This window comes from Plecotus auritus, assembly GCF_963455305.1.
Source record: "Plecotus auritus genome assembly, chromosome: 8".
In the NCBI taxonomy this organism is placed as follows: domain Eukaryota; kingdom Metazoa; phylum Chordata; class Mammalia; order Chiroptera; family Vespertilionidae; genus Plecotus; species Plecotus auritus.
This window is the reverse complement of record NC_137782.1, coordinates 110611945-110627849: the sequence shown is the minus strand read 5'-3', so window position 1 is coordinate 110627849 and position 15905 is coordinate 110611945. Positions and strand designations below refer to the sequence as shown.

The 15905-nt window shown below is 39.8% G+C and overlaps 1 pseudogene across 1 annotated transcript; it reads left to right on the top strand.

Annotated features, from left to right (window-relative positions):
• Positions 1-13722: 13722 nt before the first annotated feature.
• Positions 13723-14596, top strand: LOC308256754 (PACRG-like protein; annotated as a pseudogene). The gene is made up of 2 exons: positions 13723-14183; positions 14398-14596. The product of its transcript is annotated as a PACRG-like protein (transcript).
• Positions 14597-15905: the final 1309 nt, after the last annotated feature.

Genomic DNA, 15905 nt, shown 5'->3' with positions numbered 1-15905 from the left:
GTTCATAGGTCAATGTCCAACCACTGAGCCATACTGGCAGGGTGGTATTTCTTTGAGTTTCATTTCATTTTCTTTACATACTTGCATATCATAGTCTTATCTATAATCTCTTCTACCTATAACAATTTATGCATTTCATATTTATTGATATTTACCATAATTGAAAGTTAAAACTAAAAACTTTAAAATATATTTAATTCATTTAAAAATAACAATTAACAATATATGTTAACATAAACATAAAATTTTAAAAATATATATTTTCCAAAATAAAAATTTCATTGAGAAGAGTGGCACTGTTTTACATTGTACAAATCCTGTTAATGACTGCCTCAATAAAAAATACTAGTAGCTAGATTCTTACATCTACTTTTTAAAGTAATAGCTTTTAAAAAATGTAATACACATCATATCATTCACCTATTTAAAGTGTACAATTCAATGGTTTTTATTATATTCACAGACTTGTGCAACCATCACCACAATTAATTTTAAAACATTTTTATCATTTCAAAAAGAAGCATTGTACCTGAGTATTCACTCCTTATTTCCCCTTACCCTCCACCCACCAAGCTACATTCTGTCTTTGGGAATTTGACTTTTCTGGATATTTCATATACTGTAAATAGAATTATACAATATATGCTCTTTTGTGACTGGCTTTTTTCACCTAGTACAATGTTTTCAATGTTCATTTATTTTATAGTGTGTTTCAGTAATTCTTTTCTTTTTATTGCTGAATAATATCCCATTGTATGCAAATACCACGTTTTGTTTATTCATTCATCAGTTGATGGACATTTGGCCATATTTCCACTCTGGCTATTATGGCTAATGCTGCTGTAAACATTCTTGTACACGTTTTTGTATAGATATATATTTTCGTTTCTCTTCAATACATGCTTCGGGAAATGTTTTGGGACATTGGGACATATGTCTTAGGAAATTGCTGGGCCATATGGTAACTCTGTTTAACATTTTAAGGAAGTGCCAGATTGTTTGCCACAGTCCACTTTACATTCCGCCGGCAATTTATGAGGGTTCCAATTTCTCCACATCCTCGCCAATGTTTGCAATTATCTGTCCTTTTTATGTTTGCCATTCAGTGAGTGTGAAGGCCTCTCTCACTGTGGTTTTGATTTGTATTTCCCCAGGACTAAGGATGTTAAGCACCTTTGGATGTGCTTGTTGTCTATTTTATATCTTCTTAGGGTAATGTTTACTCAGATCCTTTGTCTATTTTTAAACTGGGTTACTTATTTTATTAAATTGTAAGAATCTTTTGTAGTCTAGATACAAGACCCTTCTCAGATATATGATTTCATTCTATGGGTTGTCATTTTACTTTCTTGATTGTATCCTTTAAAAAAAATTTTTTTTTAATATCGATGATGACATATTTATTTATTTTTTCTTTTATTACTTGTGTATTTGGTGTTATAGCTAAGAAACCATTGCCTCATACAAGGTCATGAAGTTTAAGCCTTTTTTTTTCCCCTGAGAGTTTTGTATTTTTAGCACTTACATTTAAGTCTTTAATCCATTTTGAGTTAATTTTTGTGATGTAGGAGTCCAACTTCATTCTTTTGCTTGATGAAATCCAATAACATTCTTTCCTATTGGGTGGTCTTGGCACCCTTTTGAAAATAAATGTGAGAATTTATTTCTGGACTCCAAATTCTATTTTATTGGCCTACACAGCGATCCTTATGCTAGTATCATACTGTGTTGATTATTGTAGCTTTGTAGTTAAGTTTTGAAATCAGTAAGCATCTTCCAACTTTATTCTCCTTATTTGAAGATTGTTTTGGCTATTTTGGGACCCTTGCATTTCTAAGTGAATTTTAGGATCAGTTTGTTAATTTCTGGAAAGGCCAGCTGGGATTTTGATAGGGACTATATTGACTCTGTAGGTCAATCTGGGGAGTATTGCAATCTTAACAATATTTAGTCTTCCAATCATTGTACATAAGATGTCTTTGCATTTCATTGGGTGTTTTTAAATGTCTCTCAACATTGTTGTATAGTTTTCAGAGTATAAATAAGGTTTACATTTATTTTCTTAATTTTATTTCTAAATATTATTTTTGATGCTATTGTAAATGGAATTTTTTCTTAATTTCAATTTGTTCATTGTTAGTCTATAGAAATACAATTGATTTAAAAAATATTTTTATTGATGTCAGAGAGGAAGGGAGAGGGAGAGAGAGATAGAAACATCAATGATGAGAGGCAAATCATTGACCTGTTGCCTCTCACACATCCCCTACTGGGTATCAAGCCACAACCCTAGCATGTCTGACCACCTGAAATGGGGCAGAAATACAATTGATTTTTGTATATTAACTGTGTATCCTACAACTTTGTTGAATTTATTGGTGCAACTAGCCTTTCAGTGGATTCTCCAGGAATTTCTATATACATGACCAAGTCATCTGAAAATTTAGTTTTACTTTTTCATTTTCAAGCTGAATGCCCTTTCTTTCATTTTCTTGCTGATCAACCTGGCTAGAACTGCCAGTACAATCCTATATAATAAAAGCCTAATATGCTAAGTGTCCAGTCATCTGGTCATCTGTTCAACCAATCAAAGCGTAATATGCTAATGATATGCTAAGGCTGCTCAACCACTCGCTATGATGTGCACTGACCACCAGGGGGCAGACGCTCTGACCAGTAGGTTAGCTTGCTGCTGGAGTCTGACCGATCAGGACTGAGTGAGATGGACCAGACATGCCCTGGAGCCCTCTTGTGGTCCCTCCCCAGTGGCCAACCTCCTGTGTCACTCCCCGACCCCAATCGTGCACTGGTGGGGCCCCTCGGCCTGGCCTGCACCCTCTCGCAATCCGGGACCCCTCAGGGGATGTCAGAGAGCCGGTTTCGGCCCGATCCCACAGGCCAGGCCAAGGGACCCCACTGGTGCACAGTGTTGGATATAAGTGTCAAAGCAGATATCTGTGTCTTGTTCCTGATGTTAGGGGGAAGGCAGCCAGTCTTTTACTATTAAGTTTGACGTGAACTGTGGGTATTTTAAATAAATGGCCTTGATCTGGTTGAGAAAATTCCTTAGTTTGTTCATCATGAAAGGGTATTGGATTTTGTTAAATGCTTCTCTGCATCTATTGAGAAAATCATGGGGTTTTGTCTTTTATTCTATAAACTAGAGGCCTGGTGTCCCTCACCCCGGCCTGCACCCTCTCCAATCTGGGACTCCTACCTAGATCGGGCCTAAATGGGCAGTCGGACATCCCTCTCACAATCCAGGATGGCTGGCTCCCAACTGCTCGCCTGCCTGCCTTCCTGATTGTCCCTAACCGCTTTTGCCTGCCAGCCTGATCACCCCCTAACCACTCCCCTGCCAGCCTGATTGATGCCTAACTGCTCCCCTGCCAGCCTGTTTGTCCCTAACTGCCCTCCCCTGCAGACCTGGTCCCCCCTAACTGTTCTCCCCTGCAGGCCTGGGTCCCCCCCAATTGCCCTTCCCTGCAGGCCCGGTCGCCCCTAACTTCCCTCCTCTGCTGGCCTGGTCACCCCCAACTGCCCTCCCCTGCTGGCCTGATTGCCCATAACTGCCCTCCCTTGCAGGCCTGGTCCCTCCCAACTGCCCTCCCCTGCTGGCCATCTTGTGGTGGCCATCTTGTGTGTTGGAGTGATGGTCAATTTGCATATTACTCTTTAATTAGATAGGATAGAGGCCTGGTGCATGGGTGGGGCCTGCTGGTTTGCCCTGAAGGGTGTCCCGGATCAGGGTGGGGGTTCCCTTAGGGGGTGGGCGGCCTGGGCGAGGGGCCTGTGATGTTTTGCAGGCTGGCCATGCCCCCCGGCGACCCAAGCAGAGGCCCTGGTACTGGGATTTATTTATCTTCTATAATTGAAACTTTGTAGCCTTGAGCAGAGCCAAGCCTCCTGCTGGCTCTGTGGCCGGAGCCATTTTTTTTTGGATTTATTTACCTTCTCTATTTGAAACTTTGTAGCCTTAAGCAGAGGCCTGGGTTTGCCAGGGTCTGCAGAAAGCTTGGCTTCCTCCATCGCCAGGGAAACCCAAGCCTCCTGTTCTCTCCGTGGCCACAGACATCTTGGTTCGGTTAATTTGCATACTCGCTCCTGATTGGCTGGTGGGTGTGGCTTGTGGGTGTAGTGGAGGTACAGTCAATTTGCATATTACTCTTTTATTAGATAGGATAAGGTATAGTACATTGAACCAATCCTGCATTCCTGAGATAAATGTCCCCTGATTTTCGTGTATAATCCTTTTTATATATTGCTGAATTTAATTTGCTAATATTTTCTTGAAGGTTTTTATTCTATATTCATAAGAGATATTGGTCTAGAGTTGTTGTTTTTTCCTTGAGATGTCATTGTTTACTTTAGATATCAGAATAGTACTTGCCTCAGAAAAAGTTGTGAAATAGCCACTACTTATCAATTTTTTGGAAAAATTTGTGAAGAATTGGTATTAGTTTTCTTTAAACATTTGGATTCACTAGTGAAGCAATCTGGATCTGAATTTTTCTTTGTCAATAGTTTTTAATTATTAATTTAATATTTTAATTGTTATAGGGTCTATTCAGATCTTCTAGTTCTTCTTGAGTCAGCTTCAAATTCTAGAAATTTTTGTTATTTATCTAAGTTATCTAATTTGTTGACCTACTGCTGTTTATAGTATATCTCTATAATCCTTATTTCTGTAAGGTTGGTAGTAATGTCCTTTCTTTCATTTCTAATTATAGTTTTCTCTCTTTTTCCTTGTTAGTCTAGTTAAAGGCTTGTCCATTTTATTGATGTTTTCAAAGCACTGACTTTTGGTTTTATTATTGTCTCTATTTCTCTACTATTTTTGCCATTAATTTCCATTCTTATATCCATTATTTTCTTCTTTCTATTTGCTTTGGTGTTGAGTTTGCTCTTTCCTTCCCCAGTGCTTTAAGGTAAAAAGTTAGGTTATTGATATTAGATGTATGTGTGTGTGTGTGTGTGTGTGTGTTTTAGTATAGGTGTTTAGAGCTATAAGTTTCCCTCTAAATACTGCTTTTACAGCATCTTATAAGTATTGTTATGAAACATAATGCATTTGGTATCTCTCCTCAGAGAGAGGATACTTGGGCAAACACACAGCCACTCTGGGATGTTAATGGCTTGAGCAGTGCTTTTTTTTTTGTCTATTTCTGTTATCTCTCAGCTTCATTTGCCTCATGCCCAGCTGTTTGAGTCCACTAATTTCCAATTACTGCATTGTTTCTGGCAGTTCCCTGGAATACATAAGAATAATTTTTTGAGGCCAACTTTTGATTTTTTTCTAACTTCAGGAGGACTTTTTAACTGTTGCTTGGGAGAACTAGCTGGCCTATGATGTAGTTTGTTGTACTTAATTAAAATAAGTTACTAGTTAACTCTTATTTGCTGACCACCAAAATCTCCACTGTTTTTTAGGGCCCCCTTAAGCTTAACTTCCTCACACTCTGTTCAAACAAAGTTAGTTCCTTTAGGGAGATCTTTGGAGTGCTCTGTTCTTATGGGCTGCCTTTATCTCTGGGAAAAACGGAAGTATATTTTACATAAAATAAAATGCACACATTTTAAGTGCATAGTTTGAGGAGCTATGATATGTATATACACTGTGTAATCACCACACCAATCAATCATAAATATGGAATATTTCCATTACCCCCAAAAGTTTCCTTATGCCTATTTGCAGTCAATTTTCCCTGTCCTTTGCCCCAGACAGCCACCAATGTAATTTCCATTAATAAAGGTTAGTTTTGCTTGTTCCAGGACTTCATATAAATGCAATTGCAGTACACACTCTTTTGTATCTGGCTTCTTTTGCTCAAAAGCTATGGATTTTTTATGATTGAAAATAGGCAAAATTGCTGGAGGCTAATTCCAGCATTTCATAATAAATTCAAGAAGTCCTCAAAAAGTTGAATGGACTCTTTCAGCAGGGCTGAAAATCTGCATATATTATTGCCTGCTGCTGGAACAGCCAAAGACAGTTCCCCCAACCTGATAATCTTTTTATTGTTTACCAGACTTTACCTTTGATATGTATATCTGCTTTGCTAGAGGGCAAGATGTGTGAATAGAAAGCCCTGTGTGAGGAGATTTGGGGAACTTAGTCGCTAGAACTAAGCTTCCTTCTGGCTCCCCAAAATGCCTTCCAAATTTATATTTCATGTCTAGTCTCTTTATTAATTTACTCACAGCCCTTCTCCAGATTTCTGAACCCTTCTAGATGCTGAGAACGACCCCAGCACAAAATATCAAAGATTACTGAATTTAATGGCATTCTGTTGATGGACATTAATACAGGGTGGTTTACAGTTGTATGTGAAACAAGAGTTTATTCTCTCCTTTTTTTTTTTTTTTTTTTTACTTTAAAAAAAATTAAATTTATTGGGGTGACATTGGTTCACATTTTCCCTCCCTGGAGGTAACCAATATTGTAGTCTTGAGTCTCCTTCCAGATATAGCTTATGCATAGAAAACAATTGCATATTTTCAAAGAAAAGAATTGATTAGAGTCAGATTTGCATACCATAAATAACACTAAGGATGTATTTTCTTTCAATAATGGGAAAAATGGTTATTTTTCAAATTATAAAATAAATGGACATTTATTATATTACCTAGAAACTACAAAAAGGCAAAATAAGAAAAGGAAAACTGCCTACTATCTTATCATTTGGAAATAACCTACAATTATTTATATTTCCTTCTAGGACTTTTATACTAGTACATAATATGTTACGTCTTTTGTTTTCACTTATTTTCAACTTTTTCAAGTCATTAAATGTGTCTATATATTCATTTTTAATGGCTTGTTTGTATATACCACAATTTATTTAACTGAGTCCTTTCATTTGAAACTCAATTTGATTTCAATTTTACACCATTATAAATCTTGATTTGATATATATATTTATTTTTTATTTATTGATGACTTTGTAATTTAGGTGCAAGTTTCTTAAGGGAAAAGACTGTGTTTGACTTGATTACTTCTATCCCTATAGCACAGTGCCTAGTTATATGAATTTAACTATTAGACCACATATGCAACAACAAAATGCACATTTTAAGTGAAATTAAACCTCAAAAAGGATTAAGTGAAATGAAATCTCAGAAGGAGTTGGGTTTCTGATTTTTCATATAAGTTGATTTTGGAAGATAGGACAGTATTATTTCACATACTAGAGGCCCCGTGCACAAAATTCATGCATGGGTACGGTCCCTAGGCCTGGCCTGCGATCAGGGCCATCTTCTCTGGATGCCCACAGCTGGCCTCGCCCCCCGCTGCCAACCAACCCTGGTTCCCTGTTCACCATTGGGTGATCAGAGCCTGACGGCCGGGGGAAGGGACCGAGAGGTCGGCCATTCTTGCCCGCTCACTGGCCCCGCCCCCACCGCAGGTCACCCTCTGTGTTTGGGATGACTGGCAGGGTGGGGACCTTGCCCTGGAGCTGCCTGCATCCCCCACCACCCACCCCTGGTTCCCTGTTTGCCATTGGGTGATCGGAGCCTACCGGCCAGGGGGGAGGGATCGAGAGGTCAGCCATCTGCCCGCTCGCCAGACCTGCCCCCCACCGCCACCCATCCCAGTTCCCTGTTTGCCATCAGGCGATTGGAGCCTGATGGCAGGGGGAAGGGACAGAGAGGTCGGCCATTCCCACTCACTTGTTGGCCCCACCCCCACCTTGGGTTGTCCTCTGTGTGTGGGGCGACTGGCAGGGTGGGGGCCTTGGTCTGGCACTACCCATGTCCCTCACCACCCATCCCTTGTTCTCCATTCTCCATTGGGTCATTGGAGCCTGCTGGCCAGGGAAAGGGACCGAGAGGTGGTCAGTGCGCCTCATAGTGACTGGTCGAGCAGTCATTCTGGTCATTCCGCCATTAGGGTCAATTTGCATATTACCCTTTTATTATTTAGGATTATATAGGATAGCTACAAATCTTGGAGGATAAAGGGTTTGTTTATTCTCTTTCAAAAAGGAAGAATTGTGACTTGGGGCTCAAATGCAAAAGCAAGGTCACAAAAAGGGCATCCATTTCTAGTAAGCTGCACCCCATGCGAGTCCCACTGCAGTCGGACAAAAGAGCACACGTGGTACCACTGGAGTAAACAAGCTGTAGGACACCAGACCAGCTGAAAAGCATCAGATAAAACACACTTCACAAGTGACTGTCAGACAATGCCATCTAACACATTACAAAAAGCCACTGTCTCAAAACAATCCTGTTCCTCAGGAGAGGTCTATTTTAAAAGACAATGCTCACTAGACAATTGCAGTCTTGTTTATAATTCTAAATGAGGCAACAGAACAGCCACTTGTTCAGTCTGCAAAAAAATCTTTCCCCCACCCCTAACTGTGAGTCTTCACAGGGAACAAAGAAGGATGCTTCCATTGCAAGGGACAGTCAGGCAAGGAAGGAGGGCAGATGGAGCAGATTTTGTGGGAGTTCAACTTGTGACTCAGAAGGTAACATTTCAAGTCCAAATGAATGTTTAGAGATTGCCCTTGTGTTGACAAAGCTGCATACCTGGCTATAAAAATGTCCATGGAGACCAGGAACACTGAGTGCCCAGTGATAGCAATAGTATCTGGGGACCATCACATTCTCGGGCACCCCATACATTGTATTTTTCACAGTCAGGCCCTGGTCTAGGTTTAGGCTTACACATGTGTAAATAAGTTTCCGGCAAATCTGACTTTGAAACCCTTTGCAGAGAAAACAGAAACAATCACAGGCTCTTTCTTCACTGGAAAGTAGATTTTTGACTATGATATGCAGAAGGAAACTATTTCTTGGGTCTGTCTTTCCCTGAAGGTATAAAAAGCACTTCTTGTTAAATATTTTATGATGATCCTTGTTACAGTGATGGGGAAAGTTTTGATACTTTAAAGATGATACTTTAACATTAACTTGCCCAACATTTACCCCAAATGCATTTGTCTTCACAATGGATCCAACACCCCAGATAAATTACCGTTCTTCTGTCAAGAGTAAGATATAATGAGCAAAAGTTTACAAAGTCAACTATATAAACTTTGAAACATATTCCTTATTTTTTAACTTTAATTTAATTTAATTAATTAATATTTAAAATTCTCACCCAAGGATAAGTTTTTATTGATTTTAGAGAGAAAAATAAAGGGAGAGGGAGAGAGAGAAACATTGATGTAAGAGAGAAACATCAATTGGTTGCCTACTGTATGCACCCCAACTAGGGATCGAACCTGCAACCTGGGTATGTGCTGTGACAGGGAACTGAGCCTGCGACCTTTTGGTTTACAAAACAATGCTCCAACCAACTGAGCCACACTGGTCAGGGCTTTAATTTTATTTTTAAATAATTATAGACACAGGAAGTGGTAAAAAATAGTACAGAGAATTCCTTGTACTATTTCCCCATCCTCCAATGGTAATATTTCACATAACTGTATATAGCACATAATCAGACCCTGGAAATGGACATTGACATAGATGCTACTGCCACTATTTGTTTTGAAGTCTGACAGTATGATATCTGACAGTATAAAATTAAAAGACGAGTCTTACAATCCAAGAAAAAGAATGAGTTCCATCTCCTGCTAAGATTTACTACTACCAGTTCGTGTTCTCTATATTCTTCCTTCCTCAGGCTACAGTATTATGGTTTTGTAACACCTCTGCCTCCTTTGGGCACAGAAATGCTGTTTCCTCTAAAACTTGCTAATTTCTCATCTTGAATGCAGAGCAGGCCTCCCCTGTCCCTCACTCCTTGTGTTTAGCAGACAACTTTCTGTGGTTCTACCAGAAAGAGAAAGTGGAAACTTTTGGGGAGTCTCTCCTAGCGCTGCACTTTAACATTCTGTATTTTTTTTTTGTTACTTTTCATTTAAAAATAATTATAAATTCACAAAAATAGAAAAAATAGTAGAGAAATTCTTGGTATTCTTCATCCAGTGTCTTCCAGTGGCTATTTTAACTCACTTATCAGGTTACTTACATTTGGAAAATATAATAAATTCTTGTGGGATTTTTTTTTTTTTTTAACTAGGGAACATCAAACCTTTTCTTTAACTACTTCTTTGGTCCAGTGAAACAAAATTTATTATAGCTGAGTCTCTTTTATTCAAGATATTAGGGCTAATTGTTAACCAGTTAATTGGAAATGTAGGAACCATTAATAAAAAGAACAGATCTCACATATCTCATTTTAATTTGTCTCATGTAAAGGTGTTCATTCTTCAAATTTTTTGATACAGGGTGTGTCAACTGAAGGTCTTCGCCAACAATTTAGTGCCACCAGGAATCCTTAAGTTGGGGTGTGGTGAAGGGAGGAGATTTGTGAGACACCTCAGAGGAGAGGCTGCTTGGGCGTTATGTCTGAAGCTCCAGTTCTGGTGTTGCAGCTTCAGCTTCCCAGCCCTGGAAATGAAAGTGTGCTCCATTGATACTGGCTTATATAGAGATGTGACCAACCCTGTTCCCTGATTGGTCCATTAATATGCAAATGAGGACTCCAAATGCTCATTGGTCCAAATAGCACCATTCTGATTGGTTGGAATGGAGCCACTCTGATTGGTTGATAAAGAGGCAAATGAGGATATAACTGTTCAGCTTTGATTGGACAGGGGAAGTCTCAGTCCTAATGGTCCAATTTCTATCCTAAAAGCTCTCTTATAAGGATTGAATCAGATGGCAGGAACACAGTGCAGAGACTAGACAGCCCAGTCTGTGGTTTCACCTTGAAATGCGGCATGCATGAGAGGCCTCTGTAAACAATGGCTGCTAGGCTCTGCTTATGAATTTGAGCCAATTAACCATGAGAAGTCCTATTTGGCAGGTACATTCTTCTCTGGGTCAACAGGTTGTAGAAAAAAACATGTCTGTACTTCAGTGGAGAATGATACATTATCTATAGTGCATCCTTTTGCTTTATAGACTGATTCTGTGGAAGCTATTTTATAAATCTGTACAGCGTGGGTAAATGATCGACATGAAAATTATGGTCTGTCTGGTAGTGATGGGCTTCCTTCTCCCCTGTGGAAATGCCAGTCTGTGTCCATTTGCACATTCAACATTATTCCATTTTTTTTCTGATTTTCCTTTGAAGCAGTTCTAACATCTGCCTGGTTCTTTCCTTTAATTAGTTTAATAAGATCTTAACATGAGTCCATTTTTATGTCTGAATGAGAGTCATAATTTTATTTTTTTCTGAAACTTATCTTTTAACAGGGTCAAGGCTTTTTTCTTTGAATATTTGTCCACTGTTGAGAGTTGCTTCTCTTTCTTTCAAAACTTGCACTCATGTCAAGGACAGCAATGATTTCCAGTTTCACTCTCCATAGAGTGGATGCAAAGTGTAAAGATACATGCATTATAGAGCTAAATACTTCTAGATTTGTATACCTGTTTGTCCCGCCCCGTAGTCATTTTACTGGGGTTTCACCTACCTGTAATTCAGTAGCAATGTTATTTAAAGATGCACATCCATCTAGTATTTCCAAGGCATTCATCCTAATGAACAACATAAACTGATGAACAAAATAGAACCAGAGATGTAGAAGCATGGAACAGACTGTGGCATCTCAGAGGGAAGGCAGAGGTGGGTCGGTGGGAAGAGATCAACCCAAAGACCTTGCATGCATATACGTATAAACCATGGACAGAGACAATAGGGTGGTGAAGGCCTGGGGCTGGAATGGGGGCAGGTTAGGAGGGGTTAAAGGGGGACATATGTAATACTTTCAACAATAAAGAGTTAATTTTAAAAAGAAATAAGGACATTTCTCTTCTAACACCATATTTCACTAATTTCTAACATTTAATTAAATTATGTAATAGAGTCTAACCAGCATAAGTATATTTGAACACAAACATGATAAGCACACAGCGCCATTGGTTGTAGAAGAGCCTGGAATCTCTGCCTTCCTCGTCCTGGGAGCTGCGGCTATAGTCGGGCAGTATGCCACACACCACTTAATCTCTCCAATATGCTAAGGGGAGGCTGGTGAAGAGTGTGAGGCAGAGATTGGCTGGTGTTCCTCCAAATTTCTTTCTCCTTTCTGGGCTCACAGGTAGACCTCATATTCTAGCCTCCATTGTAGTTAGTGTGGTAACGGGACTGAATTCTAGCCAGTGGAATTTAAGTGAAAGAGATAAATGCTTCTAGGTCTGGCCCTAGGAAAGCCCCCCTCGCCCTCCCCGCCCCCTCCCCACCCTTCAGCTTTCTTTCCCCTTCTGCTGACTTGAAAAGATAAGCAACTTGAAAGTCAGTGATAAAGATGGTGGAGTCAGAAGACATAAGGAGTCTGGGTCCCTAGATCACTGCTTCGAGGACCTGCTGATCAGGAATATCACTTTTGGACTTTATGTGAGCAAGGTATTAACTTCCACTGTGCTTGGCCTAGTGTATATTCCTGGGTTTGCTTGTTGTAGCAGCTAGCATCACTGTAGCTGATCTCAGCTTCCACTGGATGGCCGCAGTTGATCCTCTGCTTCTACTTATCAAGAGGAAAATAAATCTTTCAATGTGGATTATTTAGTAAAGGTAATTAATTAGCTTAATTAGTCTGATGAAGTGGTTGCCTTACTGAAATAGGCTTTAAAAATAAAGCACCTGGATTTAAGTTCCTCACATCTTTATTCATCCCACAAAAATGCATGGAGGAGCTATTACATGCCAGGAACTGTATAGGCCCGGCAAATATGCAGTGAGTAGACAAAGATCTCTACTCTCCAAGAGCTCACATCCTACAGAGAGACAAATAATATGCAAAATTACTGTCACAGAAGTTAGGTAGCCATGTGCGCTATGGAAGAAGTCAAGCAGAGAAGGTGGGCAGAGAGTTAGGAGGACAAGGGGGTTGTCTGCAGGTCTCAGTGCCCTGGACAAGGATGTCTCAGTGAGACTGTAACATTGGAGCAAAGACTTAAAGGTGATGAGAGTATGAGTTGCATGGCTATCTGGGAGGAAGAACATTCCAGGAGGAGTAAATACAAAGGCCTCTTTCCACTCAAGTTTAAATTTCACTCTCATTACCCAGTTTTAATAGTCACATCTTGCCCTGGCCGGTGTGGCTCAGTAGGTTGGAGTATCCTCCTGTGCACCGAAGGGTCATTGGTTCCATTCCCAGCCAGGGCACATACCCAGGTTGTGGGTTTCATCCCCATTCAGGAGAAACATCAATGTTTCTCTCTTTCTCCCTCTCCTTTCCCCTCTCTCTAAAATCAATAAAAACATATTCTCAGGTGAATATTATAAAGAAGTCAGATCTGGCTGAGGTGGGGGAGGATTTCTGCAGTGACTGGGCCCCAGAATGTGACTGCCAGTGGTGCTCAGTTCTCCGCTAGCCCTCTAGCCAACCAGCATCTTGGGGAGGTCCGAGGGCACTGGATCTCAAAGACGAAGGCTTGCAGCTCTGCAAGGGATGAGAGGTGGCATTCATCATGACATTGGAAAAGTTCTCCAGGGAGGGGAGAAACCTGCTGTACGCTTTTAAAACCATCCTTCTATTTGAAGAGGACTTCAAAAGACAAAAAATGGCATTGAGAGAATGACTTTCTAGGAGTTTTGTTCAAACTTTTACTGCAGTAAAAAATCAACAATTCGCAGGCACCGCCAGATCTGAGGACCACCTGAAGCTTCATTTCCCCCACAAGCCCGGCTCTTGGGGAAGTGCGTGCTGGTCAAAAGTCCAATCTAGGGTGCTGGCTGGTGTGAGGAGTAAAGGGGAAGCCATGCAGAAATCGGAGTGCCATGGAGCTGCACAGCGGAGAAACAGAGTGACAGCTAATTATGATCAAAGAACATCATCAAGTGCACAAATAAAACATAGGACTACAGATCAAGGAAGCAAATCCTCATTGTCAACCAGAGTCTGCAGGAGAAGTTCATCCTCGACCAAGTGATAGACTTAATCCTAAAACAATTAAACTGTTTGGTGAGCAGTCACGAGCTCCTTCTGCATTTGCAGCTCTTTAAAGGAGGTATTCCTTGTAGATTGGTCCATGGTTCAGTAAGACAGATTACAGTGGGAATGACCTGAAAATCTTCCATTTGATCCTCTTTTTAATACTTTAGCTGAGGGTCTGAGAGAAACTAAACACCCATATACTTTTTTTTTTTTTTTTAACACCCATATACTTTTGGGTCAAATGAGGCTTTTAGAGAATTACTTTTAGGTGCTCCTGAAAAAGCGGTGCCTCAGAGGTAAGGTGGGGGTTTAGGTGGGTGGGGAAGAGATTAACCAAAGTACTTATATGCACAACCCATGGACACAACAATAAGGTGGTGAAAACCTGGGTGGCGGGAGAGGGCGGGCTAAAAGGGGTTAATGGGGGGGGGGGGTGCGGGAAGGGTACATCTGTATCACTTTCAACAATAAATATACATTTTTTGTTTTTAAAAAAGCTGTGCCTTTGCTTCCTTGCCTGAGTCCTGGCAGCTCTGGTCCATTCCGGTGATGAGGTGTTGGAAAGTGGATTGAATGCTCTGGTACAATTAAGTGTTGCTGTTGGTCCTTTTCTAAATAACCTTCTGAAACATCTACTTCCAAGTGGAAACCTTATCACCATCAAAACTAAAATTCCAACATACTGCTCTATATGTTGATGAAGAAGGGAACTGACAAAAATCTTCTAACTACATGGTGACAGGTGTTAAATGCTCACCATGGATAACTATGGAACTTAGTTTATTTAGAGTATTCACTTCAGTTTATTCTTTTGTAAATTATAGCTGCCACTCGTTAATTTACTAGTTTAAGATGAATATACACAATTCTGCTGAATCATAGTAAAAGTTAATCACCAACAAAAAAGAATGGTTAATGATGGAAAGCTATTTAAAACTTTTTTTATTGACTTTTAGGGGGGGAGAGAGAGAGAGAGAGGGAGAGAGAGAGAGAAAGAAATTGGTGTGAGGGTGAAACATTGATTGGCTTCCTCCTGCATGCCCCCTATTGGGGATCGAGCCCAAAATCTAGGCTTGTGCCCTGACTGGAATTGAACGGGCAACCTTTGGGGTACAGGACAATGTCCAATCAACTGAGCCACACCTGCTGGAGCTGGAAAGCTATATTTTTAAAGTTCTATAATTGTACAATTTTGTGGGGGTTATTTTTAAAATTTCTATGGTTTGTGTGAACAACTGTTATTGGGTTTAAATAGATGTGTTTGTATTTATTTTCTAGGGCCTTTTATTTATAACACTTCTTTTGCAATCAGTTTGTAGCTCTATACTTATTCTAGATATTTTGCCATTTCTTGATTTTATATTTATTGAGGCTATGGAAAGTTAAAATAGGGACATTTGTGAGTTACTATTAATTATTATTTGTAAGTATGTACTTTTTAATGTACAACGCTTGGGAAAATTTCTTTACAGAGTATTCTAGTTTAAGAAAAAATTTAAATGTATAATTCTCTTATAAGCATGTTTATTACAACTCATTAAAACTACCTAAACTTTAGGTGTTAATTGTATTTAAGTAAATGTTATTTTTTCATTTCATAGTCTGAATTCAGTACATGAAGAGATTCAGAAATTAAAATCTTAAAACTCCTTTAAAAATCAACAATTCTCATTCTACTGTTGTTTAATGACTCAAGAACCTGGTTAATTCTTTGATCAGAAGATAATCTTCAAATAATTATTATTATACTAGAGGCCTGGTGTATGAATTTGTGCATGGGTGGGGTCTGGCCGGCCCGCTCCAATTGGGGCTGATGGGGGCGGGCTGGCTGGGGAGAGGGTCTGGGTGTGGTTGGCTGCCTGGGTCCACCCCCTGGTTGAACACCTGGTCGAACTCCCAGTTGGACTCCCAATCGAGCAGACAATTTGCATATTAGCCTTTTATTATATAGGATTAACATTTTACAAAAGCCATTGACATATCCTATCTAATAAAAGAGTAATATGC